Genomic DNA, 22,709 nt, shown 5'->3' with positions numbered 1-22,709 from the left:
GTGTATCTCAATATTAGTGTATTTGTAATACAAATATATTTATATTAAAAATTACATTTTTGAAAGAAGATGTTTCTTGCTTTACTGCCATTGGGACTTGCAAAACCTTGTGACTGGGAGATTGATTACCTCTGACTGCAGGAAGTATGTGGCTCTCCACAAACACAACCATTCACCCATGCTACTCTCTCCACCATCATGAAGAATCCCGCTGATATCTCTTTAACTTAAGCCCTTCTGTTGACTTTGCCAAGACACTTCTCAATTAGCACCACTATCTCCTTCAAGATGTGCAACTTATGTGGAGCAGCTGCCTCCTTCAACAGTTCTATAACTGAAAATACCAGTAGCCTTTACTATTCGTACCATTCTTTCTTAAATAATGTAGGAGTTGCCTGTCAAATCCTTCCACATTTTCACCTGTTTACACTACTTTCTTGTCAAAACACAAAATAAAGTTGATCACATCACCTTGATACAAGACACCTCACCTCTTTCACACTTCCCTCACAAATTTGAATCAGCACATTTCTCGGCTGTTTTCAAATGATGTGAGGGTTCTCTAACAGTATTCTTCAAATCTATCTATCTTTCTATCTATCTATCTATCTATCTATCTATCTATCTATCTATCTATCTATCTATCTATCTATCTATCTATCTATCTATCTATCTATCACCCTCATTTTATCTATCTATCTATCTATCTATCTATCTATCTATCTATCTATCTATCTATCTATCTATCTATCTATCTATCTATCTATCTATCTATCTATCTATCTATCACCCTCATTTTATCTATCTATCTATCTATCTATCTATCTATCTATCTATCTATCTATCTATCTATCTATCTATCTATCTATCTATCTATCTATCACCCTCATTTTATCTATCTATCTATCTATCTATCTATCTATCTATCTATCTATCTATCTATCTATCTATCTATCACCCTCATTTTATCTATCTATCTATCTATCTATCTATCTATCTATCTATCTATCTATCTATCTATCTATCTATCTATCACCCTCATTTTATCTATCTATCTATCTATCTATCTATCTATCTATCTATCTATCTATCTATCTATCTATCTATCTATCTATCTATCTATCTCTCTGTCTCATTCGCTCTCTCTTACTCTTTTTCTCTCTTTTTCTCTGTCGGTCTCTGTTTTTCTGTAGTGTAGAGATCCCAGGCACATTCAGAGGCTTTCGCCACTCTTGTCTCACTGATAACAAGCTGCTCTGGACCACCTAAACAGTTCATCCAGCGTGAGAATTCCCAGCAATGTCAGGTTTCCTGTAACATTCTTCGGGGCATATTAACAACGGCCAGCGATAATTATTGCTGGTCGTGCTTAGTGATAACTATATTATTGCAGGCTATCTCTGGTATTTATCGTCCTGGTAGCGCGTTATTAACAACGCGTTACTCCAGGGCGATAAAAATTCCAGCGATAGCGAGGTTATCGCCCTTTTGCAGGGAACATCGCTTTTTTTCCAGCGATATTCCCTGAAAAAGGGCTATAACCTTGCTGATACGACCCAAAGGGTTGTATCAGCGTAACCCACCTCCTATGTTAGGGATGGATAAGTCTAGATTTTAGCAGACGTTACGTTTTGGCGAAAACTGCAGTTTTCGCCAAAATCTATTGTTTGCTAAAATCATGTGGGCTGCCTTGTAAATATTGTGATGTAAACATCAGCGATAATTGCAAGGTAGCCCATCTTGGGTATGCCCAGTAACGCCCACTTTGCATCTCATTGAAGATGCAAAGTGAGGCGTTGGGAAAAAGGGTGCTAACATGCGAATAGGCACGTTAGCACCCTCTTGTAAATAGGGTGCTGGTTTTATCTCCGCTTTTTGGGCTTTGTAAGCCAAAAAGCAGAGATAAAGCCCTTGTAAATATGCCCCTTCATTTCTTACGAACACTCTGCAGCTCTGGTATGCAGCACTCACTTTTCCACCTTCACTATTCTCTGTCATCAGTGCTGCCACACTCCCCTGGAACAGCCCTCCATGTTTACAATTTTCTCTCTATCTTGTGCATCTTTCTACTCAATGGGATGAGTATCACCAGTTAGAACATTGGAATGTTGAGAGGTAAATTGAAGACAATTAACTTACTCATGACCAATACTATATGATGAAAACCTTCTGCTCCAACATTCCAACATTTGTCTTTCTTCTCCCTTTTTAATTCTAACCCCATTTGGGGGGAATGTTCTAACAGCGTTTTAGAATTCCTGCCTCAGGCTAAAACTACTGTTAAAGGCCCTCAACTTTATTATAAACTCGGGTTCAGTGTCTTTAACACTGTTATGCCCTTGGCTGGATTATATCACTTTACTTCTTGGCGATATATCTAACAGACAACACTGCTACCACTCTTTCCCACATTAAAGGAGCTTGACAAAACAACTCAAAAGCTGCATCACCACAACCTTGATCATTATCACCACAACACAGATATTCTTCGCCACAACCCAGAGTCTGATCAACACAAATCTGTGCTTCTCCACTATGGACCAGAACATCACTAAAGCAACTCAGGACTACACTATAACCAAGGGCTCCATCTTCAAAACCCAGACCATCACTACCACAAGTTAAAGCTAGATCACAACAACTCAGGGCTTAAATGCCACAATTCAAATCTTAGCCAGCGCAATGCAGAGTATTACTGACAGCCATCATTTGGAGCTTCACAGCCAGCACCCACGACCCAGCCGCTCCAACACAGAGCTTCACCACCATATCCGCGAGCTTCACCACAACTGAGAGCATCACTAACATAACATTGAACATTACAACCAAAATCCACAGCTTTACAAAAATGATTTAGAATATTTCCGGGACACCCCAGAGCTTCACCACTATACACTTTGGCACTAGTCTTATCCAGAGCTTCACCGACTTCGCAAATTTCCCATGTTGGAGCTTAATAACCAAACAGAGCTTACCCACCGAAACCCAGAGCTGCACAAAAACAAATTACATCATCACCATATCTTTCCAGATATTCACCACCATAACCCATGGTTTGACCATCAAAACCATCAACATCAGCACCACAAGCAGAGTTTCACTGCAATCCACAGCTTAATGGGCAAAACTCTGAGCTTCGCAAAAACAACTCACAACCTCAATACCGCATCCCAGCCCTTCCCCGCCGTATGCTAGGCCTTCATGTTCACAATCCAGGACTTAGCCTTTCTAACCCAGAGCATCATTGCCACAACTGAGAAAATTACCACCATATCCTAAACTTCACAATCCATTCAGAACTTTACCACTACAACCCACTCACTAGGGCCTGATTACAAGTTTGGTGGACCTGGAGTGTGCCGCCATGCCAGCGCCCGGCTCCAGGACCGCCAAACTCGACCACCAGCCACTCGTCAGGTTACAAGTAATCTCATGGTCTGGCGGGGCGGTCCGATGGCGTTCCCACATTGGTGCCTATTAAAAAAGGCACCAATTTGGAACACCGAAAACCGTTCCTGCACAGCATGGACTGTAAAGTCAATGACATGCAGGAAAGGGGGTATCTACACAGGGGGGCAGAACATGTGCCCACTGCAGGCACCCCTTGGCACTGAGGCAACAGAGGGCCCTGAAGGGCCCCCTTTGTTTCTTAACCATCACATTTTTCATGGCGGCCTCACCGCCATGAAAACTGTGGCGGTGAGGAAGCTCGTAATATGCTTGGCGGTGCCACAGTGGCACCACCAAGCATATTTCCGCCTAAAGACTGCTGCGCCAACGCCAGGGATCGCGAATCCCTGGCAGTTGAGGCAGTCCCATGGAGGTGCGATTGCCGTACTCGTAAGAAGGCGGTCGGACCACTTGTGCAGCGGTACCTCCGCCATGAGTTTGGAGTTCCTATGGACCCCAAACTCGTAATTAGGCCCTAAGCCTTTAAAAATAGGCGTTTTTTATTAACCACATTATCATAATGCATAACTTGTATCATGATAATGTGGTTTATAAAAAAGCTTTGTAGCTTTAGGCAACATCACCACCTTTTCCACTACCATGAGCAAGTATGTCTCCCATTACCCAAGACGCCCACCAACTCCACCCCAAAGAAGCAGAGGTGAGGCTCTGATGTATGACGTTACAACGCATGCTTTTACCACGCATGCTGTTACAACGCCAGTTTTACAACGCAAACCTTTACAACGCATAGTGCTTTGGGGTGCTGGATAGTGAATAGTTTAATTTACTATTCCAACTCCAGTCCCCGTGGACACTAGGGAAGGTGCTGGATAGTAAATTATATCTATTTCCTATCCTAGAGCGCCCCCCAGCACAATGCGTTGTAATGGTTTTCGTTGTAAAACCAGCGTTGTAATAGCACTGCGTTGTAAAAGTTTCGTTGTAAAGGATGTTTCCCATCTTGATTAATATAACAATGAATGTTGTACTTATGCAGACCCCAATGATTATAGAACTTCCCCAATCTGGCACATTTGCAACTCCCAGCCGCTTTGTTCAACCTCGAAATGCATCCTTATCCATTCTCCCTTTCTTTACATTTCCCTTTCACCTCCTGCGCTTTCCGGATGTTTCTCAGACTTTTGTATCTTCCAGTCCATAACAATGCAGCTCCTTCCTCCTCTCATCCTCATGCACACCCTCTGTGCAAAAGTAAAGTTCACTGCTTCTTTAAATGTGTTAAAATTGTGTGGATATCAGTTTAACATCAAGATATGGAATCGAAATTACATCTTGAATACATCTCACCAATAATGTAGTAATGCACCTTACGAAGAGAAAGGGATTCCACGTCAACCTCCATTGGTATGTTTAAAAGCTGATGTGGGTATCAAGGGATCCTTACCGATTGTGTGCGGATGATGCAATGTACTTCAAGATGGCGCCCGTGCGTCTCCTGACTTGCCACTCGCGAGCCCTGCGGAGGAAAGGAAGATCTTTATTGGGTATAAGGAGCCCACAGCAGCACAGCTGCTCAGCACAACAATCAACTGCAACTGCCAGTTGAGGGTCTAATCTCAGCAACCCATCTTCACAGGAGAGTATAACTCGATGGCGCACGGATACAACATGTGTACTAGGGGACACACTGTGAGAGGTTGCAGTGGTGGCCCGCTTAAATAAAAAATGGTGGAGCTTGAAGGCGCATGACTCACCAAAAATTAGGGAGCATGACCAGTGCATCACTTCCCTTTGCTCTCCACGAGCATGAAAAGGAATGACTTCCTTCCTGCTTGTGGAACGCAACTCCAACCAGTCCTGGGGACGCTCTCATGCAGTGGAAGCAGCTCCAGGATTGGTGGGAGCAGGCTCTCCCAGCACTCATTTTGAGATTGGGAGCCTGTGCTAGCAATCCCCAAGCTGTTTCACAGCCTTTGGATTGCTGGGTCTACAGTGCGCATGTCGGGCTGGCTGTCGCAAGAAGGCAGACCAATTTGACATGTGCACTGCAGACCAGTGCTGTCATTCTGTTTTTGCAGGATTATGCCCCGTCCCCACCCTTGCACTGTACACAGCATGATCAGGTGCGGTGGCAAAAAATTAAATGGTATGGACATGCCATTTTATTTATTTGCGTTTGCCTGTTGCGCTCGCAGCATGCAGGGCTATGCTTTCCCACTCCCGAGGAAGAGCTAAACCTGGAGGCATAGAGAATGTTTATACAATTATCAGGGGGATGGGGTGCGACAAGTGGGAAGCTTTGGGGTATTGTGAGACTGCGTGCAAGATGAAGATTACATTGTCAAATACAAATAGGGGCTTTAAGGACCATTGGCAACCAGTGAGTGAAGCTGCCTGTACACTAGCTGGTAGTCCTAGGGCTTGGGTTCAACACTAGACAGTACGAGGAGCCTAGAATATGCAGAGAGGATCTTGAGAAGCTTTTGGTTCAAGGGCAGTGTTAGGAGCTCAGAGCAAAAAGGCAAACTGTGAGAATTTACGGAACAGGGACAGGCAGTGTAGAAGGTTGCGGCCTATTGAAAGGTGATGTGTTAGTTTTGAGGTATACTGACAGCTCGCTTGAGAAGCTTGAGGCCCTTGGACAGACTTAGGCGCTTGACGAGCATGGACAGAAGTGTGAGGAGTTTAGGTCGGATGGACACACATGTAGCGTTAATCACTTATGGCACATAGGATGAACCAGGAGCAAATGGACAAGCGGTACGAACTGCCTATCCCATGAAGCAGACCCTCAAAGCGTGAGTGACACCTTTGCCATCAAGTGTGCACCCTGACCCATTCCAGGGCTAAACCTTGCTTTCTGAAATCAAGAACTATAACTGTTGTAGTAGCAGTGATCATCCATATAGAAGAAACACAAATGGATTACAGGACAATAAGTATAAAAGAACACTGCAACATTTACATACGGTGGGCCTGATTCACAAAGGGCCTCCGCACTCATGGTGGGGGCCCCGCAGTCATGAGGAGGTCTCTGCATGTGGAGTGGAATCTCCATAATCAGAATTCTCATTGCGAAGGCTCCAACCAAGTCATTCTTTAGAAAAGGAGGCCCTCAATATTTTGTCAGACAGATTAATAATACTAATATCCAGCATGGTATCAACACCATCAGCCGTGGGTTCTACAACTGGGGAGTCTGCTGCTGGGACTTGTTGCCTGTGGACCTTGAGCAGGTATGTACACCTATCCTTGCCTTGTTGGTTTCTTTTCTTCCAGTAAGATCAAATTCAATACTAACCAAATACGTGTTGGTAGTAGGACTAGTGTTAGATAAGTGTTGGAACCACTTATAAGGCGGAATCCTAGAGTAAGTGATAAGGCCCAAAGCGCACTGGATTATGGGATTAAAGGCACCCGAAAAGGGACACAAGACTAACCATGAATACCAGTACCTTCAGGAAAATCAATTTTGGAAAGTATTTACTTGTACATGCACTGACATTGTATAATGGTAAATAAAGCGATGGTCACACCCTGGGTCTTGCAGATGTTCTGTCTCAGGGCATTAAATGGCCTCATACACTACAGTCTGAACACAGTTATTTTTATGTTATCAAACCTCCCCCGCTCTAACCTTGTACTTTTATTGCATAGGACATTTTTCTGCTTATGCTCAAATAAGAGTTGATTACACAATGTTTTCACACGCTCATTTTGAATGTGGTAATTGCAACACGTTATCAATAGCTCGTATTACATTTTTATCATACATGCTTCTCACTATATAGAACAATAATTCGTTCTTCCTTTTTAATTGTGCATAGAGAAATTATTTACTGTTATTACCATTTATATCCCATAGGATGAACTACAATACACACTTTGATACTTATCTCCTTACCTCTGAGTAAACCATATTCTTGTAATTTTTGAATACGTCATCAATATTCTTATTCATGTTATTTATTTGTTTAAAGGTTTTATATAGTGCTGGCTGGACCCAGGAGTATCAGTGTGCTTTACAAGATTTGGTAATAACAGAGGTACAGTTAATTTTAGTACATTGAGGTAATGAGGCAGGGCACTTTGATACATTTGGGAAAGGGTAAGCAAGCTAGGAAGACCTAAGAAAAGTAACAGATCGAAGCAAGAAGAACTAGAGGACAGCAGAGATTGTAAAGTAAGTGAGAAGGGAGTGGGCGAGAGAGTGAAGGACAATTGTGGCGAGTGAGGACGGGGAAAGCAGGTGGCAGAGGCTGAGTGAAATCCTGAAAAATAAAAAGGCTGAGTGGTCGGGAAGAGAGAATAGAATGGGAAAGGGAACCAATAATGACAATGTAAGGAGGAAGAAATTAGTAATCATTGAATTATATATTAGGAACCCCAGTATTTATTGAGAAGGAGCAGCCTGAGGTCTTTTTTGAAGCAGGGGTAGGAGGCGTTGACAACTTAGATCTTTGGGAAGGGCATTCCAGACGGAGGGACCGTTTCCAGAGAAAGAGCGAGACTGTGTTAATTTCTTTTTTAACAAAGGAGGGACAAGTACAAGTGCGTTAGTGCTCCTCATTGTTCTAGTGCTGCCCGCTTTGTGGAGTTTGTCAGAGAGGTAGGAAGGGGTATTTTGGTGGAGTGCTTTGTGTGTGATGCAGGCGGTCTTGTAGGTAGATCTGCCTTCGATCAGAAGCCATTTAAGGTGTTTGAGAACAGGGGAAATGTGATCAAAGCGTTTGCAGTCAGTAATAAGCCTGGCAGCAAGGTTAAGAACAGATTTGATAGGGGCTAGGTGAACTTTAGGAGTTCCAGCAAGTTTGGCGTTACCGTAATCAATTCTGGACAGGACCAATGATTGTACAACTGATTTAAAGTCATCTGCAGGAATAAAAGGTTTAATTTTTTTAAGATGGGGCAGTGTGAAGAGAGCACCCTTGGCCGAGTTTTTTATGTGGGGAGTAAGACTGAGGCTCTGGTCGATGCTGATGCCGAGGGACTTGACCGAGTTAGAGATGCTGAGAGAGCAGTTGAGAGCTTTGATGTTGGAGATCCAGTTTTGAATAGGGAGCGGGTTGTTTTTAGGGGAGAAGAAAATAGAATGATTTCAGTTTTTTTAGGGCTTAGTTTGAGGTGGTTGTAATGGAACCACAATTGAATCGTAGTCAGCGTGTCATTAAGATGTAAGACGTCGTCATGGGATTTGATCCTGTAGTAAAGTTGTGTGTCATCTGCATAGAGGCGGTAACTCATTCCCGCTTGTTTAAGAATAGGGGTGAGGAGTTCCATGAAGAACTGATTCCCGCTTCTTACAGTGTCATCAGAGTTGGTACACACACAGTTTATATGTCATCTTATGTACACATGACATTTATACGTCCATCTTTGGCTCTCCACATTATATTTCTGAACTGTTTGTTTTAACATTACGTAGTGGCTCCTTTTCTATTTTTATATCATTTAGTTCATTCCAACCACTTGGAATGTATATGATATTTAAAGGACACAATTACTATAGCTCTCAGCGTTTAATGTTGATATGTTACTAGAGGTTATACCAGTTGTAACATATGCCTAGTTACTCTTATCCCTTCCTGTTATTTCTTTTCCTTCTTTCTCCCATTCGTATCACTTTTGGGATTTTCTATTTGTGTGGATTTTCTAAAAATAATATTTGTCGGTACACGGAGGTGTCCCATGTGGTCTCCAGATGTAACTTCATTATTGTGAGATCTAATTTTATATGAACACTTGTAATTAAATTTATGTTGCTTGATTTAAGTTGTCTTTTGTTCCTCCTTGCCTGTCTGGACATGTTAAGTTAGCTTACAACAAAGAGTATCCAGGAGTCACAACTCTGTTGTCATACTTTAGACTAACCACTATTTGACTAGCAAACTAGATTGTGAGTTAAATGTAATAAGATTTGTAAACACCATCTCGACACTCATATCTATGGCATACAACCCAAGCAGGAAGTTTTTCCATCAGTTGTCGTCCTGTGCCACCACTATTACATCATTTGGATACTCCTTACCCAGGAGTTAGTATGACGTCCGTCACCCTAATTAAAAGGTGAGGGCTATATGAGTTAGGAGGTGTTGGTAATAGTGTTGTTACTGGGTGGTGTCAGTATGGTATTGGTGTTTACAACTGAAGAAAAAGCAGTGCAAAGTAAAAATAAGTGTAGTGAGTAAAATTAGGTGGAACTGAGTAGAATGGATATTTTAATGATTTCTCTCAGACCCCTAAGCTTAAAAACAAGTGAATAGTGAGAAAACAAGTAGATTTAACATAATATCTACTCAGCAAGTGGTCAACATGTTTCTGCATATAGGTGGAAACTATCCTATGCTTTCATCAGGACCATGATATTGCTACTGCTGTATTGTAAAGTGAAAAAGAATAAATGAAAAAAATATCACCTAATTTTCAGGTGTTGATTCTCCACCACAATCTAGAGAAGTCACAATAGTGCGAAAAGAAAAAAGAGAAACAGGCATGTTTATCATAAAATGCACTTATCATTAGTGGTATTCCTGTGGTCATGTACACAGAGTTTAAATGACATGATAACACTCACCCAATTTCTGTGGGGATGGCGCCTCACCTCACCTGGCTGCAGCTCAGGTAAATAAGGAGCACCGCTCTGTTTAGCAAAAGACAATCATAGAAGCACTCAACCAATTCATATCTAGGCAGTATTGTCAGGTAAAAATCCTAAGACACTCATAAGACTGGGCTTAGGGTATTGCAGAATCATGCATTTCTGCTAGTAGGTCAAATGTTGCATCAAATGAACAAATCACATGTAGCACTGTTAGAAAGGTGACTGCTGGCCTATCTGTCATGCCCCCAAAGTTTGCACAGTAATTTCCGTAAGGAAACTTACTGGAAGATAGGCTAGGCATTTAAATAAATCATGAGGCATATCAATCGTTACAATTGTTGGGGAAAGAATCTCTCGCAATGCTTTCAGTGTGTAAAGAAGGGTTGAATGCGAGTAAATCGTTAAATGCGGCCGCTATTTTTAAAGATCTTACATATGTTGTTAGTTCAACATCGGAAATAATATGAGGCTCGGCGCACGTTTACTTTCTCAACCCTTTTAGGCGAACCGCTTTTTCAAGTCTGTTTTATAAGCGGGTTCTTAGATGCAGCAAGCGCCGTAAATGGATAGTGAAATGAGCTCATCATTATTACTAACATCGGGACCCAGCGCGATGGCTCAGCGTGGGTTAAAGCATACCGCATTGCAGAATACACGCCGTGCGCGGCACGCGTTTACTTTCTCAACCCTTTTAGGCGAACCGCTTTTTCAAGTCTGTTGTATAAGCGGGTTCTTAGATGCAGCTAGCGCCGTAAATGGATAGTGGAATGAGCTCATCATTATTACTAACATCGGGACCCAGCGCGATGGCTCAGCGTGGGTTAAAGCATACCGCATTGCAGAATACACGCCGTGCGCGGCATTGCAGGAGAAAACACATCCCCTTTGCTCTCTCTCCTACCTTTCCGTCGGTGTCTCCCAGCGTCCCTCTGGGCTGTTCTGGGGAGGCACCGAACGGAGGCAGAGCAGGCATTTCTAACGTTGCCTGTAGCGCAATGGATTCTGGAACTAGTAGTAGGCACATGTACCCAAGTCACATTTATGAAAGATGTTTATTATGCATTAACGCTATTTAAGCATTGTTAGCGCGGCTACATGGAAGATCCTTTCATTAATTCTAAACCTGTAGGTTTTTTTGAAAAATTTTTTTATAAACATGTTGGTTCTTTTTAAACAGGATCAGGCAAAGTATCAGGAGAAATACCGGCTTGAGATCTAAAACAAAACAAACGCGCTGTTGGTGTATGTCTTGATGTAATAGTTTAAGTTTCACCATTGGTTTGTATAAAGCACACATTTAATGAGAAAGGTTTACTACGTCGTAGTACTGTTACTAGTCAGGCCAATTGGAGCATATTCTCACTGGGAAATGCTTTTATTGATTGAAAATTAGTTATTACTATATGTATTGCAAAAGGCACAGGAGTGGCCTGCATAATTTAACATATATTCCCACTGGGTATATAATTCGCCAGAATTGTTTAGCGCAGTGTTTTAAACCAAAGTGGACATTCTATGCTCTTATATCTCCACACATTCTGACAGTTAAGGGGTTTTTGCATGCGGGTAAGATTTTGCTATAGCGACATCCACGGTATGGGTTCATTAAGACCTTCTTTGTCACTGTTCAGTTTATAGACCCACTTCTGCTCAATTTTGAACAGAAATTTGCCTATATCTGGACAATTATCTGGAATGTTGGGTTGTTCCAATATGGTCTATGTGAAGTCGTTAGGGCCATGTCCTTTTTCTAAAAAGTGTGCTGTTAAGCGTGTCGCCTGTTTGCGGCAGCGGACCGTGCTTTTGTGTTCGCCGATCCTGATTTTAGTTTTTCTGGTCGTCATGCCAACGTATCTTTTTGGGCACGGACAGGTGATCATGTATATAGTGTTTTCGCTATTACAATTAGTAAATTTGCGTTGTTGCCATGGGCGCATGGTTCCTATATCCACAGTAGTTGACTTCGATGTCTGGGGACATGCAGAGCAGTTGCCACAAGGGTGATGTCCTTGTACGGGTGGGAGATCCCATAGAGTACCAACTTGCCTGGGTGGTTTACTCTTCGGTCTGGTATGGACCAATTGATCCTTTATGCTTGGTCCTCTTTTGAAGGCAAAAAGGGGAGGAGGTATTGTGTCTCCACTTGTGTTCAGTATGGACCAATGTTTGGTTATAATTTTGCGGACCTGGTTGGATTTCGTGTGGAAGGTGTTTACAAATGTCATCCTTTTCGTCTTTTCTTTAGGGACACTGATGTCCAGCAGGGCGTCCCTGTTGTTGTTTGACGCCCTCTTCTTAGATTGACGAATGATTTTCGTAGGGTAATTCTTTTCCCGTAGGTGTTCGGACAATATCTTGGAATGTTTCTCAAAGGCTTCTTTTGTTGAACAATTTCTCTGAAGCCTGAGAAATTGCCCGAAAGGCAGGTTCTCCCTTAACGCTCTTGGATGGCAACTCTCGAAATTGAGAAGTGCATTCCGTGCCATCGGTTTTTTGTATAGTTCAGTTTTGAGCCCATCATTTGTTGCTGATATCAGTAGATCTAGGAAGGGTAACTCCCTTTTGCTGAATTCCAACTCCCACTCAGTAAGTCTTGGTGGATCAGCACTACCTCAAGCTCTCCCAATATTCTGCTTGGCCATCCCGGCAGCCAGCATCAGCCGGACTTTCTGGTGTTTAGGCCAGGATTGCCAGGATTGCTCTCCCGACACTGCTAGTAGGAGCAACTTTGCATACAGTGGGACCCCACTCCAATACTCCAGTATTACCCGGCATTCCCACAAAATATGAAACCATTTACCCTCCTGTCCGCATGCCCTGAAGCAAGCCAATGTGGCCGCCCTCCCTATTTAGCCTAGCAGTGTCCTTGAGTAGTAGGATGTATGTAAACTTGTAAGTTGAACTAGCCAAAACCAAGCCTTTATTAATATCTCACGTGGACTCTGATTTGCTTCCACCCAGTCATCGTCCTCCAAATCGCCGAGGTATCCCACCCAGGCTTCTTGAAATGTGACCAATGGATCTGGGGAATTATTGACCAATTTTCTGTAGATAATGGAAATTGCCTTGTCGGGGATATGTCCCATAAGGAGACGATCCTCCAGTAGTTGGTCCCCTTCTAGTATGTGTCTCCTAAGGGCATGCCCCAGCTGTAGGTACCTATAACGTTCGGCGTCTGCCAACTCGTATTTGTGGCTTAAGTCCCCAACTGATATAAAGGCCTGATCCCACAAGACAGCCCCAAGTGTTCCATTCCTAATAATTCCCATTTCTAGAAGCCCTTTCAGTCCACCCACCTCATGTAGCAGGTCGCTATCCCATAACAGTGTCATGTTGGTGAGTATGCCTCTCCAGCCCAAATACTTCATGTACTACCTCCATATTCTAACTACTGTCTAGTTGTGTGGTGGCAACTCTTGCTCTTTCCTGCTCTGGTAGAGGAGTGCCTCGTGGCCTCTGCGACCCATAACCTCTCGGTCCACTCCATATGCCAGCTCTTGGCAGGCTACAAAGACCCATTCATTGTCCACTAACAGCTGCGTCACCCAGTAATATTTGACTATATCTGGAACCACCAACCTGCCATGATAAACCTCCCTCTGAAGTTTGGATAACGTAATGCGTGGCAAACCCCCCTGCCACAACAGTGAACTGACTTCAATTTCAATTTTCTAAAAGAACACGTATGGAACTCTATAGGGCTAGTTTTGGAGCACATAGATAAGACGTGGAATTGGCACCATCTCGTACAGCGCTGCTCTGCCCATCAACTATAGTGGCAGAGTGCCCCAGTACAGGACATCCCCTCTCAGCCTCTCCAACTTTGTGGGAAAGGTTTTGTGGATAAATTCCTGGGGGTCTCGGATAATATGTATTCCAAGGTATATGAAATCCCCCCTCACCAAAGGTGCCACTCATGACATGGGGAGCCTCAGGATGTCACCTGACAGGGGAAAGACCAGCAACTTTGTACAGTTGATGCAGTAGCCCAAATAGATGCTGAAAAGGTTGAATATATATAGGATTTGTTCGAAGGGGAGGGTAGGTTGGGTCAGGTAGAGCAAGAAGTCATTGCGTCAAGTGAGATACTTTCATCCCATCCCTACAGCACCTCATCCAACACAGCAGTGGGCTCTCCCGGATCTAGGCCACAAGTGGTTTGACGGCAAGGGCAAATATCATGGGGGAGAAAGGGTAGCCCTGCCTGGTGATCGTCTGCAAGGCAAGAGCTCAAGAGACCGCTCCATTGACCCACACCCTGGCTAACGGCTCTTGGTACAGTAGTGAAACCCAGCCACAAAATTTTGGTCCGAAACTCAATCTTGTCAGCATGGCGAACATATAGTTCAGTTCAATACTATCAAATGCTATCTTGGAGTTGAGGGACATTAACTCCGATGGCTCAGTTCGAGGCCGTGCTGTTTCATGTAGCACTCCAGATAGGCATTGCAGTATGAGACGGGTGTTTCTGTGTGGCATAAACCTGATTGGTCAGGATGTACAATCGACATAATGACTGTGCACCGCCTGGCTACCAGTATTTTAGCTAGCACCTTAGCCTCTACATTTATCAAGGATATGGGTCTGTACGAACCACAGTCAGTTGGTGGCCAGCCCTTTTTATGTATAACTACTATAGTGACTATCCGGTGTTCAGACAAAATGTTGAACTCAGTAATTTCGACTGACAAAAATATCAAGCTGGAAATAAGACAGAAATATTGTGAGCGAGACTACCATGGACAAGATTATCAATTTTAAGGTAAGTAATATCAATGTTAAAAATACTGTTGTTAATAATATCGATTTTTCATAATTTTTGTAAATGTTATTATATATGTTAATTGTATATGTTTTAATCTGTTTTTTTTAATATGGTTTGTAAATTATTATTAGTTTTTAAATTTAATGCAATTGTGTTTTTGTTATGTACCATAGTGGGTTGTGGGGTTTACAGGGAAATAGGGTGGGAACTAAATTAATTAAATATATTTAATCCAATGTTTACATAATATCAACTATTTAATTGATAATTTTTTATGTCAATTGTATAATTAATAAAAAATGTTAGTTACGTTTTAGGTGCAGGTTGTGGGTTTTGTAGAGGTATAGGGTGGGAAATAAATTCACCACAATTAATACATATTTTTAAATTAATATTAATTATTTAATTGTTAAATATTTATGTTAATTGTATAATCAATATTTTTAGTTTTTGAGTTTTCGATGTGGGATGTGGGTTTTATAGGGTCATAGGATGGAAAGTAAATTAATCGTTATGTATTATTACTTATTTAAATGATAATTATTTATGTAAATAGTCTATTTTTTCAGTTTGAGGTGTGTGTTATGTGTTTTGTAGGTGTATGAGGTAGTAAGTTAATTAATTATAATGTATTAAAAATTAATTTTTAAATATTTATAATTATTTAATTGACAATTACCTATGTTAATTGTATAAACTCTTTTTTTATTGTTAAATTTACTATTTGGGTTATGGGTTTTGTATAGGTACAGGTTGGGAAGTTAATTAATCATACTTATTTAAAAATTATTTATTATAAATAATGATGTAATTGATAATTAATTATGTAAATTGGATAATATATATTTTTTGGGGGGGCTGTGTTTTGTGTTTTTTCTATGGGTAAAGGATGTGTAGGAAATTATAATAATTATTAAATATTGTTAATTTTTAAGAATTTTTTTAATGGTAATCATGTAAATATGTGATTAAACTATTGTTTCGGATATATATGTGAGTTATATTTGTAGGGGTAAAAGTTGGGAAGTTAATTAAAAATAAATAATGTATTATTGGGGAATTAGTAATATTAATTGTTAAATTGATTATTAAGTAGGTACATTCCTTAATAATCTTTTTTTTAAATGTATATATTAGGTGTGGGTTGCTTCTTTTGTAAGGCTTAAGGTTGGAAAGTTAATGAAATGTAATTGTTTTATTAGCAATTAATTAGTATGAATATTTTAATAGATATGCAGGGCCTCATTACGATGGCGTCCGGACTTGAGTCAGTCCGCCATCGTCTCGGAATGGGGACCGACTGCCCACATGCAATTACAATGTGACCTCCACCACGGCAGTCGGATTGCCTATAACTTGTATTGCGGTTGGGATGCGGTCAGCAGTCCCTCTGCAATACAAAAAATAGGGTGTTTACATATGCGTGCACTACATGGCAGGCACCATGCGGTGCCTGACACATGGTACAGGGATATGTAGCCCCCCAGGGCCCATGCACCAGCCCCAAGGGGAATGGGGGGCCTGCTATGGGCCCCCAAATCCATTTCTGCCAACCATTTCACGGCGGGTTGACCGCCACAGAACGACCAGTGGAAAGGGATACTGTAATCCCCACGGCAGTGCCTAACAGGCACTGCCACTATTCTGGGGATGCAGGGCGGTCCGCCAGGCAATTGGAGTGCTTCTTACCGTCTGGACCGTGTCGGTCAGTCTTTCCAACAGCAAAAACAAATTTGGTCACCGATGGCGAGGAGACCACCACCGATAGCCTGTCGGTGGCAGTCTCCCCACTATCATAATCAGACCCTTAATTATGTAAAATGTGTAAATATTATATTTTTAGATATAAATTTGAGCTGTATGGTGTGTAGCTTGCAGAGGCATGTTGTAGTAAGTTATGAAAGTAATACCAAAATTAAAAAGAATATATATTTTTTAAATTCTAATTTATTATTGTATGTGTTAAATGTGTTATTCTTTTTCATTGTAAATAATAATATATTTATTGGCTTTTACTTTGACAATAGATTTTGGTATTTTGATAAAAATAATATTGTTATTAATTTATAATATAAATTATAAATTGAAGATATTATAAATTGAAGATATAAATGTTAGATGTGTGGTGTGTAGCTTGTAGAGGTATATGGTAGTAAGTTATGCAAGTAATAACAACATTAAAAAGAGTAAAAAATACTAACATTTGAATTTATTATTGTATGTTTTTAATGTGTTTTGCTTTCTAATTGTAAATATTATTGTATTTATTGTCTGTTATTATTTTTGACAATAGATTTTGGTATGTTGACAAAAATAATATTGGTATTAATTTATAATATGTTAAGAATAGTAAATCCTCAAACCTGTCCGTTTGATATCTTGTTTTTCAATATTGTGGTCACGATGTTGTGATCCATTGATATTTGGGATTTGATATACCGTACTATAATCGGCATCTAAAATGGAAACATACATCAACAATCCAAGTTGGATTGTAATTGACATATGCTAGAATAATTCATCAGATACTTGTGCTATCTTCTTCACAATAAAATGTCTCTTTTTTTAGTGAAATTAGGTTACTAACTAGTGATAATTACTGCTTGTTTTATTTGCGTCATGAATATACACATGGATGTACCCACATATGCACAACTTTACTTGTTATCTAATGACAGAAGTCAAACGAGTCAACATACTATAGTTTCCACTAAATACATATGCACAGAGGTCACACATATAAGCAGAGCATCTGACATGGAGCCTAACGAGAACGCCATTACATTACACTTTAGCCAAATGCTCTACGGAAATTTTTGGGATACCATTCCCCAGATGAGATCTCAAACATGTATTGTATTGTAATGAAATGATTGTCAGTTACCTGTACTTTGTGATTTTTTACTAATTCATAGTCTACATTAATTGTCCCATAGCTGCCCCTAGAACGCTGGAGTTATGATGCCAAACTACGATTTTTGATAGTGGACCTTCTACATCAAATGCAGGTTTACTGCCTCTTATTCTAGTTTTCATATTTGGTACCCTTTTACTTATTTTCAGGGGGTTGCTTTTCAAAACATTACTTGTTTGTTATATAAATCAATTAAAGCACTGAACACATGCACAACCTCACTACACTCAGTCCTGGTTTTCACAGTACCATACTAATATAGCCTTAGAGCCCACCGTAGCGGGCTCTACCGGCCATCAAGGGCCCACTCTCAGCTCTGGCATTTAACAAGGGAGCAGGTCTTTAATGGCCTGTAGAGCCCGTTATGGAGAGCTCTAAGGCTATGAGAACATTTCGCCGCTAGAGGGCAGAATGTTCTAATTTGTAAAACAAAGGCCTCATGGAGCCTGAGGGGGTTGAAATCCCCTTGGGCTCCATGAGGCCTTTTCTTCACAGCAACAACTGTGAACAAACATTGGAATGTTGGAGCTCCGGGTTTCTACTGGGCAACAACTCCCACGTACACATGTTTCTCACTTTCTTATGTATCGTCTCTGACCAGCACCCCATTCCTAGATTCTGGGTTTACCTACTTATACCTTCTGTAGCCTTTCAATCTCACAGTTCCTGTGCAGTATTCCGTCTTGAGGCAGAGCAGTGATTCGAAGCACATTCCAAATTTCTCGCACATCTATCTCTGCCTGCATTCATTCTGATCCCCAGGAATGGCAGATATACAATAAGCTATGCTCACTAAACCTTCATCTAACAACTGTGTTCATGATGAGCCCCCGCTTGAACCTAACCTGATGCTCAGCTTTAATGCCAATTCATTGTTCCTGTGCGCTTTTAATTTCAAATTTCTTGATTTGAAATCCATGATTTCTAGTTCCTGCTTGGGGCGTTATCTGCTTCTGTTTCTGCATCATCATGTTTTGGTGCTAAAGGGACCTTTGTTCCCAAGTCCTGTACTGATGCTATTGCTCCTCGTGTTCCTGAGTTCTGTTTAGTTGCTACAACTATTTCTGTTCCGAGTTCCAGTCAGATTTCTAGGCAACTGTACTGTATTTTGCTCGTGTGTTTTTTGTATGCAGATCCGGTCTACCTTGTGCCAGAGATCATTGGGCCAGGATTGGAAAGTATTTTTCAGATTGAAAACACATATTTAGAGCTTGTGACTACAGAGGTGCTTGTAATAATGTACTAATACCTTTTTAGGAGTCGGAAAACCTTTATCAACTCCTAAAATGAATTGGAATTTGGATGGGGCATGTTGTACACCTCCTTTCCAAATACCAAATCAGTGTGACTTGTATCAGTATCAATGTTTAGCAACTGAAATCTGGTTGTAAAACGGTGAAAAATGACTAACTTCTAAGCTGGTGTTGTAAGCCATTCGGAAAAGGGAAGGGGCAAGCTTGGGACCCCTTCCCTTTGGCGAATGTTAAAAAAAAATGTTGAGGCTCAGTCATTGGTCCAGAGACCCCAGTTCACTCTAAAACAAACTTTTAAAAAGCATTTTCTTTAAACACCAGTATTTCCTTTAAGGAAAATGGTCTCCTTAAAAAAAAAAAAGTTACCTTTATTAAATGGTGAACACAGACATGGTGCTCTGCTAGCCCTGCCAGGCCTCCGTCCCTGTGATGGGCACCATTGAAAGTGAGCCGAAGGGGGAGTGGTTTGACCACGAACAGAGATGGCAACATCTCAGCTGAACTCCGCTCGGCTGAGGAATTAATCCCTACATCTGCCATCCAACCGCCCTCTTAAGGGTGCACTGGTGACAACAAAGACCAGGGAAGGAGAAAGAACCTACCAATGGCCACCTGGTGCCAGAGATCGCCCCTCGGGTAGAGAGAGTCGGGCCAACGGAGTGAGCAGATCGGGGAGGCTGAGACAGGGCGGGACTTCAACTGTATCCTGGAGCTTAGCTGCCGCTGCCGGTTCGAATGACACAAGACTCCCGGGGCCAGAGAGGTGGCTCAGGAACTCCATTATGCAGCGTTTCAGGTCGTGAAACGTATGCTGAAGCCCAAAATAGATGCCGTGATCATTGAAGTCAATCTGATTAGAGCACACCTCCATAAGTTATCCCAAAAAGTCACGGATGCAGAGACACTAATAGCCCAACTTCTGTCCATGACGAAACAACTTGAATTGCAAGTCCAGATGCTGACCCAACAGGCCACGACCTTGGCGGCCAAGTTGGAGGATCAGGAAGGGAGGGCACTGTGAAACATTAGGGTAGTGGGTGTCCCAGAGGGAGCAGAGGGCTCCAGTGTGGACCTCTTTTTGGAAGATTTTCTATTGAACAAACTGCGGCCCAAGAGACTCTCCAAATTCTTTTCAATTGGGTGCATTGCGCCCTAGTTCCCCCACCAAGACTTGGAGGCCCCCACAGACAATTATTGCAAAGGTCTTAAACTACCGAATTACCGATGCAACCCTTCAAGCAGCCAGAGCAAAAGGGGACCTACAATTTGAGAACACCCAAATTCGTTTTTTTCCCAGACTTTATGCTACAAGTGCAACCCGAAAGGCGGAGCTTTGAGGTAGTGAATTGGGAACTCAGGAAACGTGAACTCAAATATATGATGGTTTTCCCTGAAAAGTTGTGAGTGATAGCAGAAGGCAAGACCTGACACTTTGCTTCCTCGGAGGAGGCTTGGGAGTGGCTGGAGGGCAGATGGTTGACAAACCGGGGCAGGGGCTGGGGTGACCAAACCACAATAAGACTGTGGAACAGCCGGTGTAATGGCTGAGGCCCTAGAGACTGAGCAAGGTATGAGTGAAATGGTCCGCACTAATCAATAGTGCCCTTCAAAAAGGTAAAAGAAATGGTGCTAGAGGTGAGGCACAGTGGAGCCACATGAGTAATGAACCGACACAGCTGAGAAGCAAGACTGCTATAGAGACTATGAAAGTATGACTGAAGGTCAAATTATACAGGTTAATGAGGGGACTTCCAATTATGTTTATTCATACAGGGGTTTGTCAGAAGTTCTTCTTCTTTTTCTCTTTTCTCCTTTCCTCATATTCACACTCAGGTGGCCAAGACACCCCCTCTTATAGTTGTTGTATGCAGGTTCTAGGGTGGCCGGCGCTCTGCAGGTTGGGAAATTGGGGTTGCCGCAAACTAGTTAGCAGGGTAGAAGGGGTGGGTCGGTAAGGGTAATTGGGTAATGTTCCATTTTGGTGATGTCATTCCACATTCGGAAACGAGTGCTAAGAGGGGGTAAAAGTGGAACAACCTATGATCCAAGTACAAAGAGGGTACTTTAGATAAGCAGGACTATGGGTACCTGATGAAAGGGCAGTTTGGGGACAGTCTTACAGATGGCTGGACATAACACAATGATGACCCCACTCTACTGGACCAACCTCCGATGCATCCACTTCTCCAACAAGAAACTCACAGCACACATCCAACCATTGCAGATCCCCCGAAGATGCTGGAGCAAAGTCACCACTGACCAGCTGACTACCTCCTTCGCCCAGGGCCCCCCGGCCAACGCCTCGGACACCAACACTGCCGCCCGAAACCTCACACAGTGGATCTGCAACTGCGCAGACACCCTCCCCCCTATCAAGAACCTTCCGAACAAGCACAACAGCAGGAGAACCACCTGGTTCACCACAGACCTCAAGGACTCCAAAAAATCCAGCCGAACTATAGAGAAAGCCTAGTGACAAGAACGGACAGCGGAAAAAATCAAGGCCTTTAAGACCGCCACACGCAGACACCACCAGCTCATCTGCATCGCCAAGAGAACGGCCTTCAGAGAGCGCATAGACAACAATGCACACAACAGCAAGGAGCTCTTCAGCATCGTGAAGGAACTCTCCAACCCAAGCTCCAACTCCAACGACATCCCCCCTCACAGGACCTCTGCGACCCCCTCGCAGCCTTTTACCACCGCAAGATCGCCGACATACACGACAGCTTCGCAAACCAGACGCCTCCACCAGCCGCAAAACTAACACCCCCCACCGCCCTCCTCAGTCGCTGGACCCCCGTCAACACCGAAGACGTCACCCAGATCATGAACACCATCCACTCCGGCTCTCCATCCGACCCCTGCCCTCAACACATCTTCAACAAAGCAGACACCATCATCGCACCCCACCTCCGAGACATCATCAACAGCTCCTTCAAATCTGCCACCTTCCCTGAGAGTTGAAAACACGCTGAGATCAACGCCCTCCTTAAGAAGCCGACAGCAGACCCCAAGGACCTCACGAATTTCCGGCCCATCTTCTTGCTCCCCTTCCCGTCGAAGGTCACAGAGAAAGCAATCAACAAGCAACTGACCAACTTCATTGAAACCAACGGCTCCCTCGACTCGTTCCAGTCTGGCTTCCGCAGCAACCACAGCACCGAGACCGCCCTCATCGCCGCCACCGACGACATCAGAACCCTGCTCGACAATGGAGAAACCGCAGCCCTCATCCTCCTAGACCTCTCAGCTGCCTTCGACACGGTCTGCCACCGCACCCTAAAAACACGTCTCCACAACACAGGGATACAGGGAAAGGCCCTGGACTGGATCTCCTCCTTCCTCACCGACAGAACCCAGAGAGTCCGCCTACCGCTGTTCCACTCAGAGGCCACCAAAATCATCTGTGGCGTACCCCAAGGCTCATCACTCAGCCCGAAGCTCTTCAACATCTACATGAGCCCCTTCACTGACATCGTCCGCGCACATGACCTCAACATCATCTCCTATGCTGACGACACCCAGCTTATCATCTCCCTGCCCCAAGAACCAGTCACGGCCAAATCCAACTTCCAAGAAGGAATGAGGGCCGTCGCCGAATGGATGAAGATCAGCCGCCTGAAACTGAACACAGACAAGACGGAGGTCTTCATCCTTGGACCATCCCCCTCTGCCTGGAACGACTCCTGGTGGCCCGCGCCCTGGGCACAGCACCAACTCCCATTGACCACGCCCGCAACCTTGGGTTTGTCCTGGACT

The sequence above is a fragment of the Lissotriton vulgaris genome, chromosome 9, assembly GCF_964263255.1.
Source record: "Lissotriton vulgaris chromosome 9, aLisVul1.2, whole genome shotgun sequence".
Lineage (NCBI taxonomy): Eukaryota > Metazoa > Chordata > Amphibia > Caudata > Salamandridae > Lissotriton > Lissotriton vulgaris.
The sequence above is the reverse complement of the archived record's forward strand: the minus strand, read 5'-3'. Positions refer to the sequence as shown.